The 22580-nt window shown below is 35.5% G+C and overlaps 1 long non-coding RNA gene across 1 annotated transcript; it reads right to left on the reverse strand.

Moving 5' to 3' along the window:
- Positions 1 to 5544: 5544 nt before the first annotated feature.
- LOC116788575 lies at positions 5545 to 7252 on the reverse strand. The gene is made up of 3 exons (XR_004357688.1): positions 6693 to 7252; positions 6152 to 6244; positions 5545 to 5625 (listed from the first exon to the last, which is right to left on the reverse strand). It is a non-coding gene; the product is annotated as an uncharacterized LOC116788575 (long non-coding RNA).
- Positions 7253 to 22580: the final 15328 nt, after the last annotated feature.

Raw genomic sequence — 22580 nt, forward strand, 5'->3', positions numbered from 1 at the left:
ATATTTTTTATTGTAATTTATAGAGGAAGCCTTTCAATGTTTTTAAAAAAATGTATCTGAAGGTGGATTAATTAAGAGATTATATTGCATGTTATGTTTGTTCTGATTGCTACTGGGACATGCTGGGGCATGGCAGCATAGACAAAGATAGTATCTCCTAAGTACAAAAGATACATTTTTGTACTTTTTTGATAAATAAATAAGGTTGCATTAAAGACATAATTTTTTTCACTAGAAATTGCTCTTCTACTTAAATCAAACCAACTCTCGTGATCCAAATTATTACCTCAGTGCAACGTCTGATGAGAAATAGGCAGAATGCAGATGAAACACTGTGAAAGTTATGAGAAGTGTTTTTTTTCTGTAAGGCTATTGTTACTTTGTGCTTTCTATGAACATATGCTAAATGCAGACCTGGTATTATCACCTGGTGTTTCAATAAGGTTGCTTTCCTATTATCTGTGTCATACAAGTTTATTTAATTTATCAATTTCTCTTAAATATTTCATGTTTGGCACCTGCATGAGAATTTATTTTATTTTTTAATTCAACCAAGACTAAATGCATGGTTTCCAAGAATGAAGCTGAGGAAAAATATTTAGCATGTAATAAAGGTTCCTGCTCTTTTCCTCAAAAAACTTTGCAACTCACATATTTACAATCAGAAAAGGTGATTCAGCAGCATTTTATTCGTATGGAAACATTCTGATTTCCTTTAAACAGGAAAATTGTTCAAGTGACAGGATTTTAGGGAACTTTACTTTGAATATACTCAGTATATATTCCAGAAAGTTCAGTGTTGATTCCATTATCACTTGCATCTTTCACACCTCTTATTACTGACAAAATGGGATTTTTGCCGCCTTCGTGATGGGACTGAGCAGGCAAACTTTAGAGTTCCTCACAAAAGTCAGGTTTCCTTACTTGAGTTTTTCCATTTAGGGAGAGAGTCAATATTAGGCTCTGGACTAATATTGATATGTTCAGGATCATCTGTTACTGGTTTCTTTCATGAAGACACATGGTGTAATACCTTGTTTGTGATTTCCAGACAGCAGAAAGAAGGAAAGCATCTCATTGAAGTCTGGCATCTTAGAACTGGAGTGAAAGGACTCATAGCTCCTGAGTCTAGGAGAAATAGGGAAGGCAGGAGAAGGGACCCAGGTGTCTAAACTGTGAAACGTTGAAGATGGATGATGAATTGGCATTAAAACAGAAACAAAATCAAAACTGATTACAGAGGAAGATTGAAACAAGATACCAGTATATTGTTTTCAGGGAATGTTGGAGGAAAGATAAGAACTACAGCCTGACTTGGAATGTGGAGGAAGAAGAGAAGTAGTCTGGCAGACAGCTGTCTATAAAAAGCCAGGGAGAAGGCTGGGTGGAAAGATAACAAAAAGGAAAAGTGATGAATGTCAATATTGGTTAGAGAACAGTAGAGTTAACTAAGTACAAAGATAAACTATCAGGAATTTAATGAGAAGTGGTTGGGGGACATGAGCTCCAAGACCGGAAATAGACAGAATAATTAATATTCATATGGTGAGTTTGAGCTGAGAAACCAAGAACAGTAAATGTGCTGGTGGGGTTACTCCACCCCTTCTTTTGGTGCTGTGTGATCAACAGTGGACAACGAGGGAAAACGCCTAGAAAGTAGGTGCTATTCTGTTTCATACAGAAGAGGGAATAAGACACGGAATAGAGAGAACACAAGGTACGGTTTCATTATGATGATGGGGAACCCATCTGAAAAATTGTATTTGGATGGTGATTTTAATGGCAGTTTGTGTGTGATATTAGTCTTTTCCTTTAAACCATCAATCTAATTCTCACTAGGTGTGCAATTATCTTATTTTGCGTTCAACTTACACTCACAATTGAAATTAAAATCAGTAAAAAATCTTTTTAACATATTTGTACTACTATAATGCTTAACATGTACCACCACCACCAAAAAGTCAGACAAGCCAATGAACATTTGCAAATATTTTTGACCTTAATTTCAAAGTATCTCTGTTTTCCTGTTTCTAAAACAGAGAAGATAGCAGAAAGTTAACTAACCAAAACTTGGTTAAGTGGCATTCATGGTGCTACTAAACTGAATAGCACAGAAAAAAAAGCACTCTACAGGAATTAATAAGGTAGGCTTCAGAGTGGTTTGAAGTTGTACCAGTGTGCAGTGAACAAGGCATGGAGTTGCATACTGAACAATGGAAAGAAAATTAAAGGTTTTGTCTGTAATCTGTAACTGAATATTAGCTATCCTGTGCTCGGGGGGGGGGGGGGGTGTACTCCTCTGCTGCAAGTAGAATTTTATTACTCAATCTTGCAGTAAAAAAAAAAACACATAATTTTTTGTGTATGTTGATCTTGGTTTAACTAACAACCTTACAGCTCAAATCTTTGAATCCATAAATGCTTGACAGTTCATGGTTCTTAATTTGTTGACTCTTCATGGTTCTTAATTTTTCAGTGACACATAACAGAAAATTGAAAGTTCCTTTATGCAAAAGATACAACCATTGCTTTAAAAAAAAGGCAGATTTATGAAAAAGAGAAATAAATACAAAGTTTATTATTTCAAGTTGCTATTTTAAGATTTCCAGTTGCGCCTTTTATTTTATTTTGAATATTATTCTGAGCATTCCAGTTCTTCATGCATGTTATTCAGTATGTTCTTTTTATTTTTTATTAATTTTTAATTTATTTTCAGTGATATATTTGTATCAAACATTTCTCTTCATCTTGGTATATCTTCCATAATAATATAAAATATAAAAATACATGTATATGGAAAGGTTTGCATTATAAGCAAAAAGTTAAGAGTTTTGTGACTTTTTAAAAGTTCGAAGTACTATACCTGCCATCTACTGGAAGTACAAGGACAATGCATTTAAATTGTATCATGTTGACTGTTCAACAAGTATATGTATTGGCTACTACTCTATTATTTGACTTTTTCAAGTAAAAAAAAAATCCGATGAATTTAAACATGCATTATTTCATTTATTAATTTATTTAAAAATTGGAGTCTTAAAATTTAACTCAGTTTTTCAGCTCCTCAACTTTCACAGATTTTCAATTAATCCAGAGTAAAATCTAAACAAGTATTAAGAATCAAGTGTAAGAAAAACCTTTGCCTTTTTTCCTACCCCATTCTACATCACCATTCAGGTTTATGGATCTGTAAAATTTCTACAACCGAGTACAGATAAAAAAGTTTTCAGATACTTATTTTTATATTTATTTAGAAAAAAATTGTTATAGTATTTTAAAATTTCACCTTACATAAGCAAGTGGTCTTGTTGTTGTTAAAGTGTTTTATTGTGGGGCACATTTTTAACAGACTGTTAAATTAAATTAGGTCCATTTTTATCTCTTCTTGACTCTTCATTCTGGTCCCCTAAATCACAGTAATTTCTTTCCAGCATGGTCACTTGAACTGATTAAAAATTTGACAAAGTCATATAAACATGAAGATACGAATCAGTCTTTTGTTGACACTGGATTTGGGACAGTCTGACTTAAATATAATTTGATTTAGTAATCCAAAAGTACTTGGAACAGAAAGAAAAAGATTAGCTATGGCTGCCACAAGGTTCCCAAGGTTCCATACAATCCAGCAGAGTCCATTTGGATATGAGAAACAGTATTTTGCCTGCATATTAACAGCAAAGGCTAATATAAATTGTTTGGTGAGCTTGGTTTCCATCAGATCAAACTTTGAAAAGGAAGAGAAATAATTAAGTGTATATTTATCTTTTTAAAATCTATTGTTAACCAAACCATGACCGGCCTGAAAGGAAAACAAAGAAAGTCACCAGTTGTCTTCAAGGAAGTATTACTGAATTCCTAAGAGATTATTGTGGAAATAAACCTTTTCAGAAGGTTCTTTTACAAGACTATAATACTGGATACCATTTAATTTTGGGTATTACTTACTTTTATTGTCTATTATTAAGATGCTCTCAGAGTATTACATTCTGACTAATTTACAGCTAAAATTGCTATATTTTTCTAGAAATGTTGCTAGAAATTATGTGTTTATTCTTCTCTGTTTGCTTTCTTTTAGTTTATTAACCTATATCAGTATATATTTTATCACTTTACTGGAGAAGGAATGATTAGGCAGTAAAATTAATTTTCACTCTCTTTAAAATTGAATTTCTTCTTTCTCTCATTGGACCAGGAAACATTTGAAATCTGTGTGCCAAAAACAGACTTGGACAATAGTTACTTTCATTGGAAAATATAAATGCTTTAGTCCAAGAAGATTTTGAACTTTTGCCTTCTGTTTGAACTATATGTATGCTAGTTTAATTTTGCAAGAGTACACAGTGTCTGGGTTCTATAATAGTTATTTTCTTATTAAAATAACATATTTACTTGTTTATTAAACTACACTTATTACTTGTGAATGATGAACATATTTTATTAGTGTAATTCATTGATAAAATATGTTAAACCCTTTTTGAATAATGGCAAATTCACTTAATCTGGGAGACAGAATTAGGCTCCATGCTGAGGCTAGGATTCCTCTGTGCAAAGCTAACCACAGGCACCTAAACCTCTGAAAACCATAGACATCTAAGATATCTTTTTCATAAATGCTTTGTGTATACTCCCCTAACAACCTCTAATTTCAGACTCCATTGTAAAGTATTCCTGGTTTTCAGATATTTTAATACAGGTAACTCTAAGGCTCATAGGCTTCTCACTATGATCTATAAACTTCCTACTTTCTTTCTCTGCACATTCTGGGAAAAAGATATTTCACACAAGCAATCTTCATATTTTCTGGAAATATTTTTTCTCTCTCTCTTTGGCTTAGAAAAGAAGAAATTGAAGGGCAATAGAGGGGTTTTTGTTTATGGGTATTTTCCCCAGATCTGCACAGCTCTAGACCAGACGTAGTTAACCATTACCAGTTTAAATTAAACACTTCACATGCATAATGAAAAACAGGTCTCTTGTGCTGCTGCTGAAACAGAATGGTTCTCTTTATTCAATATGGGCTTTGATAGTATTCCAAATTCATCTTTTTGCATTTAGATAGGTTAAATGGTGCCTGACAGATGATTTGCACATTATTCCAAACAGTCCACAGCAAAAGAGGAAATATTAAAATCTGGTTTTCTTTTTTAAGGAAAATGTCATCCCAAGTTTAATATCCATGTGAAGCCGACATATGCTCATTCTACATTTCCCCATCAGAACTGCTCTTTTACTTTATGTCAGGCAGATTTGTTGCTATTGGCTTCCCCACAGATGTTCATCTACTGCCACCTCCTAGAAAAAAAGTCTCACTACTATCTACTCAATTGATTCCCCACAAATGTTACTTTTTGTTCTATAAATCTCTGAAGTTACTTTTTCATCATAGCAACCTACTGTGTGAGATGTCCCCAAGCATGCAAGAGTCTTACCAGATAGATTTATTAAAATCAGAGGAGAAGCAAAATAAAATGTTTCCATTAACTTCATTCATGCAAATTTTTATTTCTTCTGAACTAAACTAAACTAAAGTTAAACTGTATAAATGTCTTTTCATGGAGTGAATAGTTTCTTTCTTTTCCTTTCAGTAGTCTAGGTTCTCCTCTTCAGTAACTTTGGGGTTGGACTCTAGGAAAAACATCAGTAAAAAAATGCACAGTTATGGTTTTATGCTGCCTATCTTTAAAACTGTAATTCTGTCAATGGGGTTTGCTGAGTTACTTCACCTTTGTCTTTAAAAAAAATGTGATTTCTTGATGTTGCTTTTGTCATGGATGCACATTTTTTTAAATTTCTTTTTATTTTGGATCTTTGTCTTAACAGCATTTCCTACATTAATGTTGTTATTACTTAATGTAATTAACAACATAGCACAGAGGATTTCAATGCTAATCTTGTCTTCTTGGAGAAAGAATTTTGGGGCAGTGTAACAGGACTTTTAACCATTTAGTTAGTGATAATCCACCTTTTTTTTCTTTTTTTTTTTCCATTTTCTGCATTAAATCTTTGCAGGATAGAAAGAAGAGACTATAAGTATCTTTTTTAATAGAGCAAATTAAAAATTGAAAATTGATTTATTCATCAAGGTTTTCCCCTATAATGGACTGTGTATCTGCTGGAATGTATGATCACATTATTTAATAAACTTAAATACCTGAAGGACCCTTAAGAGTATGCTGCTGAGAACTCTGCTACCTGCACTCCAGGGCTCCTTTTCTCATCCTTGACTGAAGGTCTGAAAACTTCTCTAAAAATTAAGAAAATACAAAAAGATACTTAAGTAAGATTAATCAAATTAAAATGAAAAACAATAAAAAAGAAAAAATGCAAAAAAATGGAAATGCTATTTTTAAAGCATTCTCTAAAGAGATTGTTAAGCATTCAAAAGTCATAAATTGGTGACAAACTTCTATGTAACAGAAGTGAGAAACAGACTAAAGGAAACTATAATATATTAAATCAGATTTTGGCCTCATAGTTATGCCTGTAGAATAAGCATTATAGACTGGCTCTACAGAAAAGATTTTTTCCTGAGGTTCCAAGTAGAACATGATCAACTTTTTCTTTGATAAAGAAAGTATTATTTCCCCTGTTGAGGCCATTCAGAACCAGATGCACTTCTGTCTGATATATGCCATCTGTAAGATGATAAAAAGGTGAAAATCATACTAATTCCATGCACACATTTCACCAACTTGAGTGGGTGATAAAGGATCGAAGAAAATTAATGACCTCAAAATGATTTTTGGAACTAGCAATGGCATCCCAGAACAGCTGCATTTACCTGGGTAATAAAAGGGTAAAGAAGAGAACTGGGAAGAAGTCAAATGTCTGTGGCTTGATCACAACATGAAGCCTATATGCCCAAACTGAATTTCCAGGTCTCACATATATGTGTGATTTGGAACATGCCAGTTAATCTTTTGTATACTCCAGCTTTGTACCATCAGTGATAATGGTATTTCTCCTGTCTCCCTGGAGTTTCTGGGGGAACTCTGCAGTAAAAAGTTCTATCTAGAAGCGAGAAACCAAAACTAAAAATTACTTTGTATCTTTAAAGAAATAAGTAGTGCTGTTTTATCATTTCAGTACTTTTAAAAAGTTAGACATAAAAATACTACCTGGATAATAATTTTTGAGTAAATAATTTATTGTTATATTTATTTGTCTATACTCCTATTAATCATCATGTTAATTGATAGTCAAAATTTATTTCATTTAAGTTGATTATTCATGTAACGTATCTAGTAATGTGGGTCACTAACTACCAAAAAAAATATAAAAAAGAACCTAATGTTTTTCTGCAAGTTATATCCAATCTCCTAGAAAACCATTTCCCTTTTCAGAACACATTTCATATAGAAATAAGATTTCTTTCAGCAGTAGTGTGTCTACGATAAATGACACTTTCCACCTCTGTATTTTGTTGGGTGCCTAGGAATAATGTAGACAACGAGCACCTGTGCTACGCATGAGCTTTTACAGAGAAGCTCCCAAACAGAGCGAAGAGATCATTAACAGCCCAAATTTCAATCTTCTTTATGCAGCTCAGGTATCAAATGAGTAATTTGCTGTCCATAGCTTTGAGAAGCTCAAATATAAAATCTACAAGAGACAGGATAATGGTATCTTAGTGATTACACTGTTTTTCTAACTACTTCCAAGGCTTTTCCTTTCACTTCTGCCTTAACAAAAGATAAGTCTGAAAATGAGCCAGGTTCTTATTAAAAGCGTAGCATATGTCTAGGGAAAAATGGTCTTGCTGTTCAGATTTATGTCTTTTGGCAGATTTATAAGGTGTTTATGTGTAGTAGATTTAATCCCATGGACGAGTGCTGAAGGCTTTGCTTAATTCCCTAAGTGTTTAGAAATTCTGATTAAAAGAAGTTCTTGGTAATAATAAGACTGAATTCTCCATAATAACACTTTTCAAGATCTAAAAAGGTGGTGCTTTTACCTTATTACAATAAGCATGTTTCATGACCACAGCTGAAAGGGTCAACCAGTGAGGAAAGGATGGGTTACATGCTACATCTGTCCAAACTTGGACATGCTATTGCTCCAGCAAACATATAATTTATCATTATTTTTTATTCAGACATATACTCAGTAGGCAGTGGGATAAGATCATGAATTCCAGACAAGTAGCTGTTACAACTAGCTTTGTTATAGACAAGGATTTGTTGCAGGTGTCTACTGAAATGTTTTTAGACCATAGTAATTAACCCAGAATCAACTCTAAACGTTTCTTCCAGATACTTTTTGCTAAGAAGAGCAATACTTCAGGGACTTATATTCTAAGTATACATAATCTGGATTTCAAAAAGTATATGCATGTGGAAGTGAAACAATTCAGAAAGGTAGGACACGTGAAATGAATTAATCCTGCAATCTACTGCTTTTACTTGTTTGCCATAGGGGAACTGTTTCCTAAGTATCTTTGGTAAAGGTTGCAGAAACATTGGTCTAATCACATGGTTAAATATTTGCTTGTGGCAAAGGATAATCAGAATGATATAATAAAAAGTGTATACATAACTTGCACTGAAGATTTGGTGCACCTCTAAATTGCAGGTATATGTTCCATATCTTAATACTTATTTTTCTGTAAGACAAAAAAAAAAAAGCTTTTAGATATTACTGTTCTCACATAGTGACCCAAGTCACTGCTTTTTGTTCATTTGGTAAAATTGAAGTTGCAATGTAGTACTGCAAATAATGAAATATAGAATCCTCCCCAGAATACCTAATTATTTTTAGAAACTCACATATGAATCTGAGGTTCAGATATGGATTTTCTCCTGCTGTCTTTGTTACAGTATTTCTTTTCTCTTATTGTTCTCTATATGTCTACAAATAATGGTGTAAACCTTGAGTATCTTCAATATGCAATTTTTCAATCTTAACAGTTCTAGCGCCACTTAGAAAAAATGATGTGGGACAAAAGCATTCAGATATGTTCATTGTAAGGCAGTTTGAGTAGTTCAAATAAAATCCACAGAGAAATGCACAATAGAGATGGCCGCTAAGGCAACATAATTTCACCACAATGTTATTCCACTATATTTCTGTCAAAAGCTAGAATTCTTTATCATGCAACTGGAGAAAACAAATCAAGACCCTCTTCCTGTATATAATCAAATGTTTGTAGAGAATTGCAACATTTAAAATATTTTTTTTTTCAGTTTTCTTTTATCAGTGAAGAACAAATGGTTGTATAAGGAATGGAAAACAGAAATGGTTTTGGATAACAATCATTTTTAAGACTGAGACAACACTAGCTTCATAAGCCTTTCCATTACAGTTTTTACTGAAGAAATCAAATCAGTAAGTTATATCTAAAATACTATAAACTATTCTGCATTTCTGCCTCTGTCTGCTAACCCTAAACTTCTTCTCTAAGATTTAGTCCATGTGGTTGGTAGAACAACACTCATCTCTCCTCTGACACCATTCCTTGACATTTATCATTTATCTATGCACTCAAGTGAGTAATGTTTTCAGATTACTATTCCGTGTGCCACCATGAAAGGAATTCACAGAAAGCCTAAAATCTTGCTATCAAAAACCATGTACTGTATCTCAGCTTCATCTCGTGCTCTATGTATTATTTCCCTGGTGTGATGCTTTGGATATCTTCTACCATTTTTTTACAAAGCTGAGAAGTTAGTTTAGAAGCAATTGAAAATGTGCTCTGTTAAGAGGAGTAGATATGTAGATATCCTGTGCAGATACCTTTCTGCTATTCCAAGTGATGGTCTCAGGGCATTACTATTATTGCTGTTGTTGTTTTACCTGTTTATGGTTCTCTAAATATTGTCTCTCGACTGTTAATGAAATTGTGTAGAGAAGTAGGAAGAAAATACTAACTCTGATCTCAGAGAAGTAAATGGGAATTTGGAGGTTTTGCAAAAGTGCAGATTATCATGTTTAGCTAAAAAGGTACTTTTATGGAGGAAAGACCATTGTTAGTTGCTTAGTTGATGAGCTATGGGCCTGAGAAAGCAAAGGTACAGTCAATATAAATAAAGTTGTGCAGTTAATTGAAAGTGTACTCAGCAATCATAAATTACAGGTGCTACTACTAAAATTACAGCATCTTCTGAAGAATCTTAAATCTTCTGAAAAGTCTGATGTTCTAGAGGTATCACATTTCTTTTTATTTTCTGCATCATCTGATGAACTTCAGAATCTTTGTGATCTTTTCTAAATTGATACAATTTTAAATAGAGATTTTTGTATCTGCAGGTTACATTTATTAAGCTTAAGAAACAACAAGGCTCATAATAAACCCAGACTTCAAAACTAGGTTTATAAATCCAGAGATATTCACCATAAATTCAGTCATATTGCAAATTTTGCTTTGGTCCAGGAACTGAATACTCATCAACACTTATCTTATAAACTATACTGAGTAACAGATGAGCAAAAGTTCAGGGATTAAACTGAGTTAACTTCAGCTATGTTTTTGATAGTACCAGTAACATTTATTATAACCAATCTTGATTGGTTATAAAAATACTCAACAAAAATCATCAGGATTTGTATGTCACCAGTGCCTAATATTATAAAACTTAGTAATAATTGTGCAGGCATACTGAAATTCAATCTTAGTCTTTAAATATCTGTAAATATTTTGTCATAAACACCTTATGTTTCAGCTGAAGCAATGTGCTATTTCTTTTCTTAAGCAGTGCAAGTCACAAAATTTACTGTGCATGTTCAGTGTAGAGTGAAAATAATTGGATTTGCAATGACAAATACATGCTGGAGTTTGCAAGTGAATTCCCTGAGATGTAAAGACTTTTATATATGGTAAACTAGGTCCCAACCTCTGGGTCAAATGTTGCTGTGAATTATAATAATTGCAATTTATGGTAAAGACTAGAGTAAGGTTTGAAACTTGTCAGCACATATCATGAAGTAGAAATAAATTACAGCTTTTCAAAAATGACAGATTTCTGTTAGGTGCTTTCTTTCACTTTGACTGCATCAGACCTTTATACACCCAGCAATTAACTTTATTCACATTAATATTCAGCAGTGTTGACAAGACTGACACAGTAAAACTCAGTTTGTATAAAAGTAAAGACAGTTTGATGTAGAGTTATTATATTGTCTCATAATTCACTGTTGAGAGGTAGATCTTGATAAATGAAGAACAAAGCTATTGACTCTGGTGTTGACTTACTGTGCCAAAAAGGATTCTGATTTTCTGTTTCTCAAGATACGCAGATTTTTGTTTGGAAATAAACAGTAATTGTATCTAAAGCCTTAGTAAAAATAATATTAATACACTGGTATCATCCTATTTATTATTTCTGTATATTCACTGGTTTCCCAGATATTTTTTAATATTTAGAATAATTGTGATTATATATAATGTTAAATGAGGCCAACCATATATATTTAAAGCGTGGTTTTAACTTCTCTGGGAAAGCATAATGTGTATACTATTTCTACCCCTGCTAGGTTATGGCCTCACAAAAGGAAAAAGCAACCTTTCAGCTAAAGTGGAATAGAAATAGCTCCTGACAACAAAAAAGTCCTGACAGTTGGTGCACCCATCCTGTATAATATTACCCAACAAGGAGTTAATCATGAGAGGGAGAGCAGGTTTCCAAATGTTTAAAAGAAGCTTTACAGATGTTAAAAGATTTAACAGCTGCTCTTTTTTAGGTTTATAACATTTACTCAAACTGCATTTACAGATTTGCTGATTCACTGTTGAAACCATTACACAGACAAAAACTTTAAAGTACGGATACAGGCTTTCTTTTGGTATCATTTTACTTTCATAGCATCTCTTATAGAAGAATCAGGAAGCCCTTTTGATTTCCTCTTCTTGGTCCAACAATCTCAAAATTATTTACCCACAATGAAAGTTTGACCCATAATCTCTTATAATCTCTGTGCATGTTCTCTATGCACACAGAATAACAGAAATGAGAGAGAGTTGCTTAGATGCAAAGCTGACTTCTCAGGTCTTCATTCTGCTAAATGAAAGCCCTAACCACTGAGGACAAAGCAGGACAACCTTATTACCTTCACAAATCTTGTCTTTGGCCTTTAAGGTCCCATTTTCTGTCTGCATTTTAAAAATGTTCTTAAATGTCACTTTAAGGCTAAAGTTCCACTTTGGGTACAACATTTGTGTGTCTTTTGGAGATATCCAGGAACAGAAAGACAGAAATAATACTAAGCAAACCACAGAATCACAGAACTGGTTCAATTCTCATCCATTCTCCCTGCTCAAGCAGGGTCATCCTAGAGCACGTTTCACAGAATTGCATCCAGATGGTTGTCGCATATCTCCAGTGGGGGAGATTCCACAATCTTTCTGGGTACCTGTTTCAAATGCACAACTAGGGAGAAAATTAAATAAATAAAAAAAAAGAGATAGATTGACTGGACTAAACTACTCTCAAATTCTTCATATTGTATTGGTTATTGGAGTAATCCCTTTAAACTTTACGCAGCCTATGCTGTACATCTTTTTTATAATTGTCAGCTTAATGCTGCCAAAAAAATAGCTATGAAGGAAGAGTGCTTTCATTTGGATTTTACTATATTAGCAACATTATAATGATTATGTGAGTATAAACCCCACATTTTTTAAGTGTTATCCAGCTGTTATGCCAAATTGTTGCCCATATTACAATATGAAAAACACTGTTGATATTCTATAATAGTGTAAACATTAGAGTATACAGTGTGGTTCTTCAAGAGTATCATCGGGAGTCATTCAGTCTTTCCTAACTTCATTAACATTAAACCTTCATTTACATATTTATGTCTTGATTCTAAACCAGACTATTACATTTTTTCTCAGGTTTCCAGCACTAATGTAGTATCTTCTTATCTTTCAGGATTTGAATGATTCGCCATAGCTTTCTAAATGTATTAATTTCCTTAACTATAGCACAAACCTTAGAGCATATTTGTGTGAGCATTGTCTGCCTTGCTGCTTTCTTTTCCACATTGAACTAACTGTGAAGCAACAGCAAGACAGGCCTCTTTGTGACTTTGTGCTGCTGGTTACACAACTTGGTTCACTTCGAGAATGGCAAAGTTCTTATTTTTGTGATTCCCACTGTCAGTGGCTGGGTATGGCTGTTGTAAAAAACCATCACTAAGATCTTTTTATCCATTCCTTATGCTCCTCCTTTGTCATCAGGATGTTGTTGGCTAGAACATTGGGGGTTTTTAATAGCAAACTGACTAGGCTGTAACTTAGTTAAATTTCATAAACCACAAACTGGCTGCAAGCCTGGAAACACTGAAACTTTCGCTTAATTGCAATCAATTGCTTCTCTGTTTATACTGGATTACAATGTTATTGGCTCAATTAAGTTTATGGAAATAAATTGTTGAGGCTTTGGCTGAGCAGCTGTAACAATGCAAAAATGGAAAAAAAAAAAAAAAAAAAAAGATGTGAAGATAACAGGCACAGCCTGTCTAGCATTGCTAAAGCCATTGACCTTATCATGGAGAAATGGCTTCAAGCCAAGAGAACTCATTTGGACAAGATGGAAGAGAAGAATTGTGGAATGTTATTTAATGTTGCAGATGCAAAATATATGTTTACACTGTTGCATTGGTCCACTCCCTGTTTATTACCAACATCCTAATCTATTATTCCTCATGCTGCGTAAATGTTAATGTGTGTGCAAGCTCCATTCTGGGATGAACTAAATATTTCTCTTGATGGGAAGTCCTACCCATGTGATCTCTGTGTTCATTGACTATGCTGACTTCTTAACCCCACAATGTGCACTAAGAATGTAAGACATGCTAGCCACATTTTAAGAACCTCTTTGTATGGGTTTGGAGAGATCTTATTATCTTTCTAGGAACATCAAACCCATATGCCAATTCCCTGTGTAATGTTATAAGAATAAGATTCCATCAGCCCCAACAAGGAAGACCTTTTAACAGCTCAGTGGAAAAGGCAGGTTGGCTTCTTCTTTCCCTCTATATCTCATCAGTACTCACTTGAACTCTCTTTTCCTGCAGTCCATTAGAGTTCTACAGAAATAGGTGCACTGATCTTAAGGTTCTGCCTTCTGACTTAAGTCCGTGCAATCCATGCACACTTACCAGTAGCTATGTCATCTTGGACCTTTTTTGATAATTCTTCTGAAGGGCTACAAAGCAATAGATATATCTGGGCTTAGGCAGCCACTCAGGCATTTGCGAAGTTTACTCAGGGTTGAGTATGGGGCATCTGTTGCGTGTCACACACATTGCTTTCTGAACAGCAGTGCAGTGCATCGTGTGTTAACAGGCATATCATGTGTCATCAAACACTTCCAAGAATTGGTGTACTTGTTTTTTTTAGCTCCACTTGCTGATAGTGGAGAAACTTGAGCTCTGATTTTTTTTAAGAATAACTATTATAGTAAAATGCAGGCTTTGGAATTAGTAGGCTGCTTACTATAAACCCTGATGACAGAACAAGGGAAGTACAAGGGAAATCTTTCTCACTCAGGCTAGGAAGATCGGGGATGATAGAGACAGATGTGGAGAGATACCTGCAGAGAGCACAGAAAAAAGAAGTTACCTATGTGGAAGTGGCCTGGAAGGCAGTGTGATTACACTTCTACACGTGGCATGAAAGCTTTCTTGAGGCAAGCTGGGCCAAGTCATATGGATGGCTTTGAGTGCAACACTGCCAAAGCCATCCTGGAGGACCTGCCTTCCTTCTGTCAGGTAGCTAGACTCATGCCTGACCTCTCTCCCTAGAAGTTTTAGATTAAATATTATAATGGGGTGAAGGTCTTCCTGTGATGGAAAATGACAGTGTTTCAGAAAAATAGGAGTGTTATATATCTGATAGAAATGTGGTAAATCAAGAATTTTGGACTATTACTGACTGAGAAAAAAAAACCAAAACAAAACCAAAAAAACAATAACAAACCCAAAACACAATTTACATCCCTGGCTTGAGCTTTCAGCTGAGAAAAATCAGACACCCATAAAACAGGACATACGTGCTTATTTGCTTTGCTTCAATATTGATGCAATGGTATATTCAGATTTCATAGGTTTTAACCTTAACCTTAAAAAGAAACCCAAGCTGTTGAGGTTCTTTCAAAGCAAAACATAAAGTAGTGCAAACTGTGTTTGCAGACAGACTGAAACCATGATTGCAATGTATGAGCATTTCCCATCTGTCATTAACCTCATTGTGATATTTAGCTCTAAAGCCTGATGATGTTCTGTTAGCAACCATATTCACTGTCTTAGGAGTGATTATTTTAGTGTACATACCACAGAAGGAAAGGAGGCAAAACTGTTGGGAGATATTAAGACTTTTTCATTGAATAAAATATAGAAGGAAAGAATGAATTAGGACAGAAGCAAACATGAAAGAATTGAGAAAATATAATAGCAGGGAAAAAAAAGGTAAAATTGTAACTCTTAAAATAAGCTCTTTTCTTACAGGGATCCTTCATGTCACATAAAAACACTGAACAAAGCTAAACAACAAAAACTCAGTCTGATACATTCCTTAATCACTAGCCATGTCACTGATATCATAAAGTGTTTCACTAGGAATTGAGAGCAAACTTGAATTCATCCAAAGCTGGCAGGAAACTCAACTATCCCCTTAGAAAATATTTGACATTCTTGTCCTAGCCTATCTGAAACAATAACACTGCAATAACAATAACAGTGCCTTACATTTCCTCTGTACAAAATAATGTGGTGGTCTGTGAACTCTGATTTTGATGACTTAGATGCTAACACTACTAATTGCTCCTGTGCTGAAAGAGGCAGTAGATGTATTTATCAAATGTTTTTATCCAGACAAACCTGACACACCTTGGAATTGCACTCACCTGAGCAAAAGTATTAGAGAAACAGCACTGAAAAAAAGCTTAAAAAGTGAGGGGAAAGTGCCTCACTTTAGCTCTCTACAGCTTCCCAAGGAGGAGAATTGGATAGGGAGGCACTGATCTCTTCTGCCTGGGATCCAGAGACTAGGCATAGAATCATAGAATCATAGAATCATAGAATCATAGAATCATAGAATCAACTGGGTTGGAAGGGACCTCTGAGATCATCAAGTCCAGCCCTTGATCCATTACCACCGTGGTTACTAGACCATGGCACTAAGTGCCACATCCAGTCTCATCTTAAAAACCTCTGGGGACAGAGAATCCATCACTTTCCTGGGCAGCCCATTCCAATGCCTGATTACCCTTTCTGTAAAGAATTTCTTCCTAATATCTAACCTAAACCTCCCCTGGCAGAGCTTAAGACCATGGTTTCTTGTCTTACTGTTAGCTGCCTGGGAGAAGCGACCAACCCCCACCTGGCTACAACCTCCTTTCAGGTAGTTCTAGAGGGTGATGAGGTCTCCCCCGAGCCTCCTCTTCTCCAGGCTAAACAGCCCCAGCTCCCTCAGCCTCTCCTCATAGGACCTGCGCTCAAGTCCCTTCACCACCAGCCTTGTTGCTCTTCTCTGGACCTGCACCAGCACCTCAATATCCTTCCTGAACTGAGGGGCCCAGAACTGGACACAGTACTCCAGGTGTGGCCTCACCAGTGCTGAGTACAGGGGAAGAATCACTTCCCTGGACCTGTTGGCCACACTGTTCCTGATCCAGGCCAGGATACCATTGGCATTCTTGGCCACCTGGGCACATTGCTGGCTCATGTTCAGCTTCCTGTCAATCCAAACTCCCAGGTCCCTTTCTGTCTGGCTGCTCTCCAGCCACTCTTTCCCCAGCCTGTAGCACTGCAGGGGATTGTTGTGGTCAAAGTGCAGGACCCAGCACTTGGCCTTGTTGAACCTCATCCTGTTGGAATCAGCCCAACTCTCCAGCCTGTCCAGGTCCCTCTGCAGAGCCCTCCTGCCTTCCAGCTGATCGACATTCCCCCTCAATTTAGTGTCATCTGCAAATTTGCTGATGGTGGACTCAATCCTCTCATCTAAATCATTGCTAAAGATATTAAATAGAACTGAGCCCAACACTAACCCCTGGGGGACACCACTAGTGACCAGCATGTGGGAATGGTTCAAAACTGAGCAAAGGGAAGTTCAGACTGGATATCAGAAACCATTACTTTACCAAGGGGCTGATCAAACACTGTAACAGGCTTCTCAGAGAGGTGGTTGATGCCCCAAGCCTGTCAGTGTTTAAGAGACATTTGGACAATGCGCTTAATGGCATGCTTTAACTTTTGGTGAGTCCTGATTTGGTGAGGCATTTGGGCTAGATGATGTTATAGGTCACTTCCAGCTGAAATGGTCTATTCTATTCTATTGTTGGGGTTTCTGTGATTTTCCTTTTTTCTGAGACATTCTCTATTTTCTCTGTAAATGACTGTTAGAATTCCTAAATCCAAATTTGGGCATAGCACTGAAATGAATAGAACTATATCAGTTTACTCAGATAAGAACATAAATATGGATATTCATCCATTTTCAAGTGTATTAGCTTCAAGTATGACCATGAATACATAGTGGTTTGACAACACAGTGATTAAGTGATCAATTTTCATTGCACTTTTTTTATTAGACAAATTTTTACAAAAGGTGGAGAAGGTTTTTAATTCTACCGAGCAGCATTACAGCTTCTCTTTGCATTACATGTCATGCAAAACCACAAAATCGGAGAAGGGGAATAGTAATAAAGGTGTGACCAAGAAATCTGAGTCCTTACTTCAAATATCAGTTTGAACACTTTTTGTTTCCAAATTCTAATGGATAACTTACCATCTCAAAGATGACAGATTCCAAAGCACTGCAGCAACAAGAGAACACAACTGGAAAAATTACGTATATAAAAAACTGATTTAGTTTGCTATAATTTAAAGCTTCTTTTTTAATAACTTGTATTGAGATGTACTTTATATGTTGGTTCTAGTGCCTGTGGATTTCAGCAGCTAAGTTTCTAATGCGACACTGTCACACAAACGATTATCGGGAGAAAGGAAAAAATTGGATTGGCCAAGGTCAGGAAACCTTTCCTCATTTGCCTACCCTTCTTCGTTCTTCCCCTTCAGCCAATTAACATGCCCTGGAACCTGTTAAACAAATATAATTAGATAAATACCTATATCTCTTTCTACATCCGCAGCTTGAAAAAGACATTCAAATAATGAAACTGCAAATATATGCTAAACAGTCTGTGAACAGTTACTTAGCATTTGTTTAAGCAATTGTTACTTGGGACAAAAGAGACAGCTTATCTGCTCATTGTTTACCTTTACAATTTCAACTATGCCACTTGTGAAAGGACCCTAAAGAGATTCTGTTCTTGATATTCTGTCACATATTTACATAAAACCCTTCAGCCCACTGAGGATGCTCATTTTTGTAAAAATTTGCTAGGTGGAACCTGTAAGAAACTTGAAACAAAAACGCGACACAAATCCTCCCCTGTGCAGCTGGCTTATCTTCCTCGTGTCCATGGTGCCCCAGATGGGTGGACGATCACTTGCTGTTGCAGCACAAGGGCAGGGCTGACAAGTAGAAGCTGGGACTTCCTGTTCTGCAAGGTTTAAAGAGATGTTCACTGGTAGGATTAGGCCTTCAGCACATACACTGTCCTTCCTTTCCTTGGCATGGTTCATAATGTGGTTCTCTTTGCAGTTTAAGTTTAAATTTCTTGGTTTGTTGTCAGGAGACTGGTAGCAAATAAGGCAGATTATCTGTTGCTGCTAAATCAATCTGAAATATAAAAACAAAGGGTATTACATTATTAAAAATTGCTAACCACCACAATGTGTTTGCTGGAAGATATGGGGCTGTCAGTCATAAAAGAGTGAGGAGGAAATCACAATGTTAATTTTCAGCACCTAGCATCCCTCACATCATCATATATTTACTAATTCAGAACATGTTAAAATCAGGAATTTCCTTGGTCTTGGCAAATTTTGGATTACCCAGTTCAGTAACTGGGTTTTTTCACAAGAGGATTTTTTAACTGTAAATAATTTAGACCTTTTTTCAGTTTTCCTTGAATAGTATTAGATGAAAAAGAATTTTTTCCCCTGTGAACATAACTGCCTTTTTTCTCAGAATTGTTCTAATTAATAACGCCAGTATATTTTATAGTAATTCTTTTACATATTTTTACGCAACAGTCCTGCTCGTTCTTGCATACGTGTAGCAACAGAATCCCACAATTTATCAGATAGGAGCACAAGTTTTTTCTACCTAAAGAAAGCTAGGTCTTTGTGGTTCATTGATTCTTGTCTTCAGGAAAGAGGCTGTCCTGGAGAGCGGAGCAATTGCAAGTGTAGCAAATAACTCATAAAGACAAGACTTAACTGTCACAGAAAAATAAGAGGACAGTAAATAATAAATCCCTTCTCAGTCTGGCATTTGTAGAGAGACCTGCTATTTTTCAAGATAAGAATTGCAAATAATGTTATCACTAATATGTTTTTTCCCCTGCAGAATGTAAGTTAATAAAGTTTCTTTATTTTTCTTGTCCTGTTTCACTTCTTTCTTTCTTATATTTTCCCCTTGTTGTCCTTTTACTTTATTTACAGTTATTCTACAAAATCTTAATCTGCCAGGTAAGCCAGGAACTAGAAACTTTTGAGGTTTTCTGAGGTATTTCTTTTCAGGCAAACCATGACACTCCCTTAAGCCAGCTCCATTAAAACAGCCCCTCTCTGTAGAATCGTAGAATAGTTTAGGTTGGAAGGGGCCTTTAAAGATCACCTAGTCCAACTCCCTGGCAGTGAACAGGGACATCTTAAACAAGATCAGGTTGCTCACAGCCTTGTACAACCATCTACCACCTCTCTGGGCAACTTGTGGCAGTGTTTCACCACCCTCATCATAAAAAAACTTCTTCCTTATGTGCAATCTAAATCTATAATCTTTTAGTTTAAAATCATTACCCCTTGTCCTATCACAACAGGTCCCACTAAAAAGACTGTCCCCATCTTTCTTAGAAGCCCCCTTTATATACTGAAAGGCTGCAATAAGGTGTCTCCAGACCCTTCTCTTCCCTGGGCTAAACAATCCCAGCTTTCTCAGCCTTTCCCCACAGGAAAGGTGCTCCAAGCATTAGATCATTTTTGTGGCCCTCCTATGGACCACCACTGCAGCATATCCACAACTTTCTTATTTTGGAGGCCCCAGAGCAGAGTAGAGGGGCAAAATCACCTCTCTTGACCTGCTGACCTTACTTCTTTTGATGCAGACCAGGACACAATTGCCTTTCTGGGCTGCAAGTGCGCATTGCTGGGTCATGTCCAGCCACTTGTCCACCAGCACCCCCAAGTCCTTCTTGACAGGGCTGCTCTCGATCTCTTCAGCTCCCAGCTTGCTTAGCTTGACACTGGATGGAAACACTAAATACTGTGTGCTGGCTCAGGAAGTCATTTAAGGACGTGCAGGCAAGTAGAATAATAAATAGGCCTTTGTAACTTTTGGATATTAGGCAAAACATGACAACTCACCACCTGCCTGTTATGTTGTCTTTGTTTCATATGCATTACAGAACAGTAATTACAGTAGATTTTCAGAAAAGGGTACGGAGTGGTATGAAGTCTTGCTACACAATTTGAATGGTCTGATTTGTGTCTGTGAATAAGAAGACTAAAGGTCTAGAAAATCATGTCCACTCTGCAACTAACCTCTACAGGTTTTTGTCTTGTGCTTGTTATATCTAAAAGACTTTTTAAGTAAAATTCTCCATAAAGGAGTAAAAAGTGTAATTTGGATACATTGCATTCTTAAATTTAAGAAAAATAAGAAAATCTTAGGGCATTTAATTTTTATAGCAGGAAGTTATGATGCAGCAGTTAGACTGTGCTGATGGGAATTTTTTTTTTTTTTTGAGTGCTCTTCTGTAACCATGCACCAAGCACAATAATATTACCTTTATTCTATTGAATATTCACTTTTGTCAAAGGTTAATAGAAAGGTTCAAATTCAATCAGTGTAAGAGGCTTTAGCTTTGATGGGTTTCAAGGATACTTTCAACTTTTCAGTGGAAAGGTATGAATCTTACTTTGGCCTTGAAATAGCATTAGTAAGTTTTTGTTCAAACCTTCACGCTTAAAAATTCTTAGCATTTGAAATGTCACATCTTGAGATCTGTTCAATTTTCCTTTTTTTTATTACATACTTTTTCTCCTCTGCAAAGCATACACAATGGGAACAATAGTTGGAACATGAGAAAATTTGAGCTAGGATTTCAAAATGATGAGACCAAAGTGAATCCATCAAAACAAAAGTTTCGAAACCAAACTAAACATATTTCAAGCTTGATAATGAGTATATGTTGTTATGAATAACCACTGAGAATTCTCTGAAGCTGTATAGACTGTTTCATGCTTGCTCTTATGAGTCATGGATAACAACAGGACCTCTGACTATTGCATTAAGCTGACACATTTGTTAAGTTATTGTTTACCAACTGTCCTCCATATCACAGCCAATATGAGCTCAGCATGATCATGCATAGTTGCATGCAGTAATATGCTGTATTTGCATCTTGCACAGACTTCTTTGAATCTTTAATAGACTAAATATTGTTTGTCTTTCTGAGAATGAGAATTATTTATCTGACTGGCCATCTATAGCTGAACATCTTTTGAGGTTTTTTTACTAGAGTCAATCTATTTAAACTTAATTCTGAATCACAAAGACTTATTTTTAATATGAATGTAAATCAGATAAAAAATGAGAGCAACCAGAGTTGAAATGGAAATGAGTCAGAGCACAGATAATCTGCTTTTCTGTTTAAACTGAGCAATGGGAATTTTTCTAAATTGATTTATAGGGACAAATATTTAGTTATGTGTAAAAAAAAAAAAAAAAAAAAAACAAAAACACAACAAGATACAAAATGTTCCAAAGTTGGTAATAAATAAATTCACTGTAAAGAAACAGCATTGAAAAGAATAAAAGCAATAAAAATTCACGTGCTTAACTGAGTTCTGAAGCAACTGAAAGCACTCAGCAAAATCTTGGGTATCATAACAGGCATTGCAGTGAAAATCTTTTCTTGTATGATGTTCTTGTTTCATGTGTAAATGATAAAAAGAAATTGTTAGAAACAACATTTCAAAGATAAGTTCAGATTTAGTTAAGACATCCGATTTTCTGTTTCCTAAACTTCCCCTCAGCTTTTCCCTTTATTTTAAGAGGGTGTCACATAAGATTTTGCATATCAATAGAAAGACCATCAAAAGGTTTTAAGTAATATTTTTACACTGACATATCTATGTTTGTGGGGGGTGGATTTCAGGTTGACTTGAATGTGGCCATAAATCTTATCTCAGATTAGCTGTCATTTCATGAGTCAGTAATCTGATGATTTTTAGGAGGAGTTTTCAGCTTCTCTGAATACACAGGGGCATACTTTTAGAACATTTTTTAAGTGGTGCTGAATGAAGACACCAAATGTGGTAAGAACTGGAATTTATGGTGTGCAAGTAGCTAAAGGATGATGAAGTTCTGAACAGTAGATGACAAAGGGAAGAAAATGAATCTCCAGTAATGATCCCTTGCTATCCAGAAGTCACAGATCTGAAGTCACAGTACCTACAGTGAATAATTGTACTTAGTGTTGTCTATCCATTAATCATACACAAAATGTCAA

The sequence above is a fragment of the Chiroxiphia lanceolata genome, chromosome 6, assembly GCF_009829145.1.
Source record: "Chiroxiphia lanceolata isolate bChiLan1 chromosome 6, bChiLan1.pri, whole genome shotgun sequence".
NCBI classification, from domain to species: Eukaryota; Metazoa; Chordata; class Aves; order Passeriformes; family Pipridae; genus Chiroxiphia; species Chiroxiphia lanceolata.